Below are 8,663 nucleotides of genomic sequence, written 5' to 3' on the forward strand. Positions count from 1 at the left end.
TCTGCTCTCACGGAGGATCGAGTGACGTCTCGGGCAGCCAAAACGGATTGTTTGTTTGGAGCATCGACTTTTATATGAACGGACTACCAATCGGACCCTCGCGGCTGAAGCCAGAGGGGCGCCATCTTACGTTGCCACTGCTACTGCCGTTGATTGGCCGATATCGACGATACTCGGAAAATGTCATCGCAATGACTGGGGGCGTTGGAGAGGAGGGACTCGTTTGAATTTCTTCCCTGCGCTCCATTGGTTTACCTATTGATGCCCTCTGCGGGTGGCACGATGGCCTCACAGTGAGAGACAGCATCGGGCGTGGGTTCGATCCCGGCTCCGGCCATCCTGTGTGGAGTTTGCATGTTCTCCCCGAGCTTGCGTGGGTTTCCTCCGGGTACTCCGGTTTCCTCCCACATTCCAAAAACATGCATGGCAGGCCGATTGAACACTCGAAATTGCCCCTAGGTATGAGTGTGAGTGCGGATGGTTGTTCGTCTCTGTGTGCCCTGCAATTGGCTGGCAACCAGTTCAGGGTGTCCCCCGCCTACTGCCCGAAGATAGCTGGGATAGGCTCCAGCACCCCCCGCGACCCTAGTGAGGAGAAGCGGTACAGATGGATGGATGCCCTCTGCTCTCACGGCGCGTCGAGTGACGTGGATCGACTTTTGTATGAACGGACTAGCAATCGGCCCCTCGCGGCTGACGCCAGAGGGGAGCCATCTTGCCTTGCCACTGCTACTGCCGTTCATTTGTCACTGAATACACTTCTCAGTGCGTTTCATGCTACAATCCCCGTCACCGGTAATGAGAGCCTCTCAGAGAACAAATTTGACATTTTTCATCAACCGTTCATATAATCAGTATCGCAAATTATGAGTAACAAAGTTTAGGTTTGCATAGGAGAGGGGATTTGTCCCAAACGATTTTGTTGGGAGTTGCGATATGCAAATCTTGAAAAAGCACATAGAGAACATTTTTAAATGGTTTTACCGATGGACTGTGCTTATAGCGCTCCTACCATATTTATCGGTTCCATCAGAGGTCAGCAATTCCACCATGTTAAGAGACGCGCAACTCAATTGCGGGGTGTGTATATATACATACAAATATAGATACATAAAAATAGAGCTGTAAATTAACTTTTCTTTTTATAGAAGTTTTTTTTAAGGAGACTACTTATCGTTAAAGGTTTTTTTTTTTTAATACGACCAGTCAAGTGATCCATGATGACTGCATGATAATGAATGACAGAGACAACAAAAAAGAAATGACTGTATTTCAAACACAATAGTGACATTTACAACATATTGCACTTACATCAAGTGCAAAAAAAACCCAAAACAACTCATTCCCAAAATCTCAAATGTAAAATGGTTTTTCACCATCGGCTCGCTTATTTTTGCTGTTCAGCCTTCCAACATTTTCCTTTTCGTATAGCAGACGTGGTCATTTCTGTTCAAAGCTTCCGTCGGCCCATTTACTTTTTACAACTCATGCTTTAGGCGCCACTTTCAGTGTCACCAATTTAACAAGTCAATTAAATTTACAACAAATAAATATATCTCTTTTTACTATGAATGCCCAACATGTTGCACGTGTGACTGTCAATATTGTTACTCATGTGAAACTCATCCAAGAATGTTTACATCAATGCCATTTTTGTTAGACAACACAACTACACGTACTGGCTCTGCCCAGTTGAAGTACAGACCACTTGAAATCACTTCACAATTTTAATTCAAGGACAAAGGCACATCTGGAACATACAAAAAGGAAGCTTGACATTTCGCTTCCAACAAAATCAAATACAAACATCTCAAAATCTTTCAGAGCGCATGGGACTCAAATGAAGCATCGTTGCTTTCATGCACAGCTCAGTCCAAAATGGCCATCATGCAGTCAGTGTTGTCCAAACACACCCAGTGAGTTAGTGACAGAACGGAGACAAAGACACCAAGTGGACACACAAAGAAAAAAAAAATACTCTCCCCGTCGAGTTGGCCTTTTCCACTCCAAGAATCTGCACCTCTTGTGGGGAGAACTCTGCAAAAAGGAAAGCCTCATCTTAACATGCCTTGTCATCCATTTTCTAGGCACTCATCTGACACTCGCCTCAAAAGCCAACAAGCTGTTCAACTTGGAGCATCTTCATTGGACACGCGCAATTGTTTCTCTTCCCATCCATCTCCGCCCGTTGAGGACCTCAACATTTGTGACCTTTACTCGGGTGAAAGTCGAGGATGGCGCCGACAAAAGCGCTGATGCAGTCGGAGGTGGTGACTGGAGGTGAGCTGCGACTCCGGACAGGAAAGGTGGCGAGTTCGATGCGCTGCTGTGCAGACAAAAGTAAATAAAATCAATTGGCACGTTTGGGCCACATGAGACTTTTGTTGCAATCATTGCAGTTTTTGTACTTTTCTTACCCGGCTTTCGTAGACGCCCCCGACTCATCGTCCACATTTTAACTGCAAAAAGAAAAACTCTTAGTTGTGAGCGGGCACTTGCTTTGCGTCTGGACTCATGAAGCCGGTCCAAGTTGCTCAGTCGGGTGCCTCCACAACGCTGAAACAAATGTTTTTGCGTTAATATGACAGACTCCGCCCCCAACGCCTGCCGACACCGTCGCCCAAAAACCAGCTTTCCAACCGACATCCTCAAACAACAAAAACCTGCTCTGCATCCAGACGAGCCAAACGACGAGCTGACCATCAACAATCCTTGCCAAAGAGCACTCAACCACAACCACACCATCGGCTCCAAAAACACCGTTCACGACTGCCCTCAGAACAAAAACAACCTTCGCTGGCTACGCTCAACCAAAGCAAACCACAAAGCTCACAACTCCTGTCCACCATTTCCAGGCACCCCTCGAAAAGATTATACTTATTTGTGCGCCGCTTGATTCTTCATTTGCAGAACGGCTCCTCATCCAGCTCCATCCGAGTCCTGCAACCCCCCCAAAAATTAATGAGTTGCGCCCCTTGCACATTACATTGCCAAGTTTGTTGTTACCTCTGCCCAGCCTCTCTTCTCATCCGGCTCCTCTTCCACCCGAGCACACGAATTTCATCTCGTGCAACATGGGCTCCGGCTCCTCTTCCATCCTGCAACAAGTCAAGTGCATTTGTATTGCCCAGTCAAAATCTTAACAGCGACATCTCCCGACCTAAAGCCACCAAACGGGAAAGGAAGAACTCCAAATCCCATTTGAGCGAGCTTTGCAAAAGAAACCTGGCGAAGGGACCAGAGATTGAAGAGCGATCCCGTTTCCGAGGCCGAGTGGGCAACATTTCACACAATGCGATGTTATATCTGTTTAGGAAAATCACTCGGTATAAAGTCCTTTTTACACTTTCAAGTTGCATGCACATGAACTCGCCAATGCCACTTGAAATCACTTCAAATTTTAATCAAAGGCACAAAACAGAAAGAGAAAGCTTTACAAGTCACTCCAAACATAAAAACGATAATACAAACATATACAATATATCAGAGTTTCATTTGACGAGAGAGGTCTGGTTGCAGCCACCATTTCCAGCGCCACTTTACAAGTGTTTGGACGGGAAATGGAACATACAAGCGAGCGCTGACTGTGGTGGACAATTGTCATCTGCAGGGACAAGGGGGGTGGCGGACTGAGAAGGGTCGCCGCAGCCAGCCCCTCTTGGCCTCGACACGTCGCTCGGAACAAATCCCCATCATGCACACCACGTGAGGAAGTGACAGAGCGGAGACAAACGCACCGAGTCGAAAAACAAAAATACTCTCCTGTCGAGTCGGCGCTTTGCTCGCCAAGTGTCGTAGCATCCGCTCCTCTCGTCCGAGAACGCTACGGGGAGGACAAAGTCGTCTGAACGTGCGTCTGCATCCATTTTATTGGGCAACACTCGCCTCAAAAGTCAACAAGATGTTCATCTTGGAGCGTCTTCATTGGACGGCTGCAGTCCTTCCTCTTCCCGTCGTCGTGCGCCACTTGATGGATCTGCAATGCATTTTGGGACGCTCCTTCAGCCTGCAAAACAACCACATTAATGCACTTTTGGAGATTGTCATGAATTCAATATTTTTTTAACCCACTTCTTACCCTGTTCTTGTTCTCCAAAGTGCCTCCCGTGCACCCGACTCATCGTCCACTTTTACTTTGACTGCAAAAAGAAAAACACTTAGTTGTGAGCGGGCACTTGCTTTGTGTCTGGACTCATGAAGCCGGTCCAAGTTACTCAGTCGGGTGCCTCCACAACGCTGACACAAATGTTTTTGCGTTAATATGACCGACTCCGCCCCCAACGCCTGCCGACACCGTCGCCCAAAAACCAGCTTTCCAACCGACATCCTCAAACAACAAAAACCTGCTCTGCATCCAGACGAGCCAAACGACGAGCTGACCATCAACAATCCTTGCCAAAGAGCACTCAACCACAACCACACCATCGGCTCCAAAAACACCGTTCACGACTGCCCTCTTTGGCATCAGACCTTTCCTGCTCCTCCAACAACTCCAACAAGCCTCCTTCGCTACGCTCAACCGAGGCAAACCACAAAGCTCACAACTCTGTCTCCTCCTGCGCATCGTTTACAAGCACACCTCAAACAGATTATACTTATTTGTGTGCCGCTTGATTCTTCATTTGCGGAACGGCTCCTCTTCCTCATCCCATCCAGCTCATGCCGAGTCCTGCAACCCAGAAAGAAATTAATTGTGCCTGTCGCATATCAATTTGCAGCCTTTCCATCCATCAGGCTCCTCTTCCGCCCGACAAAAGTGCTTTTGTGCACGTTTCGTCTTTACACTGCACACCGCAGTTCTCGATGTCTCAATTGTCTCACTCGCACGTCTTTGTTGGTTTTCTTACCCTCGTCTGGTGGCTCGTGTTGCCTCTCGCTCATCCCACACCAACGCCACCTTGTAACATAACGTGCAAGAGGACTATTAAAACTTATATTTGCACAGGAAACAAAAAAAAATAAAATACCAAAAGTAGACTCAGTGGCGATGCGTTTCGTGATCTTTCCTTTCATCCGGCTCCTCTTCCACCCTACAAAAACAATTTCATCTTTTGTGCATTCGCACTTATTACGCTGCTGTGGTGCAACATGGGCGCCGGCTCCTCCTCCACCCTGCAACAAGTACATTTGTAGAGCCCTTTATTCACAAAAGAGTCTCAAAATCTAAACAGTCGACGAAAGGTCGGCGACGTCCCCTACAGAAGAAAACCTGAAATTGAAAGATCAATCCCCTTCCAGGACGGTCAGGCTGCAACCGAGGCTGAGTGGGCAACATTTCACACACGCCGTGTTATATATACAAGGAAGAAAACAACACGAGACTTCATTTCATGAGTCAAAACATAGCAGGTCGTCGGCAGAGAAGCGGTTCTGGCCCGGTCGCTCGGTGCACAAGCCACACAGCAACAAAGTCATGTGACGTGTCACCGACTTGATTGGAGAGTCGACTGTCTGTTGGGTGCACTCGCCCGTCCTTTTGAGCACCGTGCAAAACGCATAATGTTAGCAAAATTAGTCGTGTGCTGCTCACGTCATTGTGCGCATGAATAATTCTAACCCTCGTCCGGTGGTTCTTGATGCCTCTCGGAACATCACACTCTGCCGCCGCCCGACAACCTGCAAGTCAAAAACATGGACCGGGGGTGGGGGGGGACAATGACAAGTCATTAAAATAGACTGTAAACAACAAAATGTGTGGATGAGTCATATGCTGATTTATTTTTGGCTGAATGGCCAAACTCAAAATGTCTCAATACCAGCACGTGTCGTTCAGTGACAGCGGAGACAACAAAGTGCAAAGAAATACTCTCCGTCGTTGGCGCTTTGCTCTCCAAGGGCCGTAGCATCTGCTCCTCTCGTCGTCGTGTGTCACTTGCTCATGTTCGTGCTACGAGTTTTGTTACTTCTGTCCAGTCTTTCATTCTGATCCTCCATCCTGCAAACACAAGCACATAAACGCAGACAATTACTTTTGAGACTGTCACTTGGATTGTTTTACTTTAATACGTGTACTTATGACCCTGTTCTGGTTCTCCAAGGTGCCTCCTGTCCCAACCGGCTTCCTCTTCACCCTGCAACAAGTCAAGGACGGAGGCATCGTGGTCAACATTTAACACAATACGGTGTTATATAATAAACCAGATGAGACTTGAACTCGTCAAAACACGGCAGGTCGTCGGCAGAGAAGCGGTTCTGGCCCGGTCGCTCGGTGCACAATCCACACAGCAAAAGCGTCACAGTCATGTGACGTGTCACCGACTTGATTGGAGAGCCGACTTTGGTGGGAGCACTCGTCCGTCCTTATTAAAACACCACAAAAATCAGCCGATGACTTCCAGGCCATATTTCTTCACCCTCCACTTATTTTATTGACGTGCGCGTACTTTCTTTCCCAAGTCTTTTGTCACCCCAAAACACACTTGTGTATGTCCTCATTAGCCTGGTCCAGGTCCTCTTGGTGCCCCTCAGCAAATCAGGTGCCTCCACAACCCTGAAACGCAGAGAGGGGTTGGGGTGGATGGTATATCAAATATTAGTTATTGATATGATATTATTAGGGGATGTTAGTGTCGATCAATATGCTGAGTCCACCCTCAAAGCCGACACTGCACACTCTGGCCTTCAATTGCCATCCTCTCACAAGTAAACAACTGCTCTGGATCCAGGCAAACAACTAAAGACCATCTCAAGCAAGACCACCAGACTCCAACAATCAGCCCTCCAAACACTTTCAACGCCTGCCCTCATTTCAAGCCAACCTTTCTAGCACAGCACACAACGAGCATCCAGAACCAAAAGTCAACCAAGGCGCGCCACAGAGCTCAACATCCTTCCCCCTCCTGTTCACACGCTCCCCACACAACTATAACTTTTGCGTGCTGCTTGATTCTTGACTTGATGTGGAATTGCTCCTTTTTCTCATCCCAGTCAGCTCCTCTTCCAGCCTGCAAAACACACGCATCATGACTTGTGTTGACAACTTTTATTGAACATAAGAGTTACTTTTTACAACTCAAGATCTATACTATTATAAAACACTACTATAAAGTACAAAAACAAATGCAAAGCATAAGTTCACTTACTTTTACTCCCAGTCAGTTCGAACTTCCCAAGTGGACAGTGTGCATGTCATTTAAGCTCATTTGAGGAATTCACAAAAGCAGATTGTGTTGAGGCACAGATATACACTGCACTTTTGTACAGTCTAGCCCTTTGAAAATAAACAAAGACAGAAGAAAAAAAATATTAATCACTTTGGACGTTTTCACGCATTTAGTGTGCACAACTAGAAATGTTACAAACATAAGGTGAAACTACAACTTATTTTCACCTGGTCCAATGTCCTCCCGCTCGCTTTGTATTGAAGGATGCTGTGTTCATTTTTAGTTCTGCAGAGAAACAATCAACTGAAATGAACTTTATATCTCAACACGTTAATGTTGTAATAAATACAAATTCAAACGAGAGAGGCAGTTTCTAAAGCTAATGAGTGAGCGTTAAAAGCCGTCTAGATAAAGAATAGTATTTTTTGATCGGAAATGCGGGATGTGGCTGACTTTAGCGAATTACCAACAAACCGAAACCATATGTCTTAAAAAAAAAAATGTTAGCGCGACAAGGGTACAATAAAACAGTACATATTTTTAAAAGGACAACTTACCTCAAATCAAACAAATTATCCAAGTTGGTGGTCCAAAATTGTCATCCTGGCACAAGTCGGGCTTAGCCGACAAAAGACTTTTTGTGTCCCCTCCGAACGAAAACCAGAGAAACAAATGCTCGCAAAAGTCTATCGAGGTACGTGTTGGTCATGTATCAACCGGCACTGGAGAAATGCAGTCGCAATATTTGGCTATATTTGGAGTGAAATGGGTTTACATTTGTGACAATTGGTGTCAAAAGTAAGACAAAATCACATTCATAAGCTTACAAATTAAACAAGGAAAATAAGTTGCACCTTGTTGAATAAGAACACCTCAAGAATTAAAACAAAAGTAATGGCCAGACAATGAAATAAAAAAAAGGAAAAAGTTTCATCTACATGTGGAAAAAATAGAGCATATTCAATAAACACCAAAAATAGTCAAATAACCAACAACAGTAACAAAAAAAAAACCCTTTCAGTTTAATTTTTAAGTGCAAAGCATCAGGTGTGTCAATTTGAACAATGAGGAAAAAAAGAGCTGGCCAGCATTAAAATCAAACAAACCAAAATCATTTGAAATCATGTCAAAAAGCAAAGTGCACAATGGACTAAATTGAGCAAAAGCAAGTGAATTGTGACATTCTGTGCTCAAACCTCAAATGCTTCGCCGTCCCTCGAGTGTGCAAATCGTGCAACAAGCAAAATTGAGAGAAACTGCAACTGACAAACATTTGCTCTTGCGCTCACTTACCTGACGAAACGCCACGCGGTCAGGCGCCATCTTGCCGCACCTGCATTTGATAATTCCCGCTGTGCACACCTGTCTCCAATTGCTCCTCATGCATGACGTCACGTCCGCCAAGCCAAGCCAGTCTTCTTCGCCTGCTCGCACAACGGCGCTTTGCACACTAGCGTCACCTGGTGACCTGTCATTATTAGTGATGTGCTTCTCGCGTCGAATCCCTGATGCGAGTGCCGAATAATGTAAATGAGTGGCGAAAGAACGGCGGGCTGATGC

General features: G+C 45.9%; 2 long non-coding RNA genes across 2 annotated transcripts; both read right to left on the bottom strand.

Annotated features, from left to right (window-relative positions):
• Positions 1 to 1,566: 1,566 nt before the first annotated feature.
• On the bottom strand, positions 1,567 to 4,772 carry LOC148320891 (uncharacterized). The gene is made up of 4 exons (XR_015846978.1): positions 4,072 to 4,772; positions 3,007 to 4,006; positions 2,418 to 2,940; positions 1,567 to 2,326 (listed from the first exon to the last, which is right to left on the bottom strand). It is a non-coding gene; the product is annotated as an uncharacterized LOC148320891 (long non-coding RNA).
• Positions 4,773 to 4,802: 30 nt separating this feature from the next.
• Positions 4,803 to 8,564, bottom strand: LOC148320892 (uncharacterized). The gene is made up of 5 exons (XR_015846977.1): positions 8,397 to 8,564; positions 7,331 to 7,388; positions 7,083 to 7,210; positions 6,384 to 6,944; positions 4,803 to 6,299 (listed from the first exon to the last, which is right to left on the bottom strand). It is a non-coding gene; the product is annotated as an uncharacterized LOC148320892 (long non-coding RNA).
• Between the last annotated feature and the right edge of the window lie 99 nt (positions 8,565 to 8,663).

The sequence above is a fragment of the Idiotropiscis lumnitzeri genome, chromosome 16 (assembly GCF_059441095.1).
Source record: "Idiotropiscis lumnitzeri isolate Australia: NSW breed Sydney's pygmy pipehorse chromosome 16, RoL_Ilum_1.0, whole genome shotgun sequence".
Taxonomy (NCBI): Eukaryota; Metazoa; Chordata; class Actinopteri; order Syngnathiformes; family Syngnathidae; genus Idiotropiscis; species Idiotropiscis lumnitzeri.